The sequence below is a fragment of the Penaeus monodon genome, chromosome 28, assembly GCF_015228065.2.
Source record: "Penaeus monodon isolate SGIC_2016 chromosome 28, NSTDA_Pmon_1, whole genome shotgun sequence".
In the NCBI taxonomy this organism is placed as follows: domain Eukaryota; kingdom Metazoa; phylum Arthropoda; class Malacostraca; order Decapoda; family Penaeidae; genus Penaeus; species Penaeus monodon.
In genome coordinates, this window is record NC_051413.1 from 10,191,790 (window position 1) to 10,192,435 (window position 646).

Consider the following 646-nt stretch of genomic DNA (forward strand, 5'->3'; position numbering starts at 1 on the left):
ACATTTCCGTGACAACTATGATCCAATTACAGAAGAATTAATGTAAAATTCTGGATGTACTTTAAAGTTCAATTGTTATACATGTCCTCAGTTTATTATTTTGAGAAATGTGATAAAAAGTTACGAATATCATAGTCACTTCGACACACTAGCACTTAATACCGCATGTTTTCATTTATAACATTATAGCACAATAATTCCAAAGATAAATACAGTAGTACTCGCATGATAACGGTAGTTGTGTACATTACTATAGATAAAGGCAACGGTATCATAAAATGAAAATATTCCAGCAGCATATCATAGCATGCTATAATTTCCCATCATAATACTATGCATTACGATTCTGGCTGATTATATAACACCGTTTCCCTCACAATGTTTACAACGCTATAGCTACGGCATTTTACTCCTGCGGTATACCACACCCGACCACGCTTCGCTACGTTACACTGCGAACCAACAGCATCCACACGTTTCCACGCTAAGTTACGCTTTATAGAAGGAATATTGGTTGCATTTCATTGTTGAGTGTGAGGGAACAAAAGTGCATGGTTCATTACGTAGTACTATGGGGCGTGAAATGTAATGGTTGTGATAGATCGATATGGTTAAAGGAACTAGATTATTTTTGATCTGCTTGTGT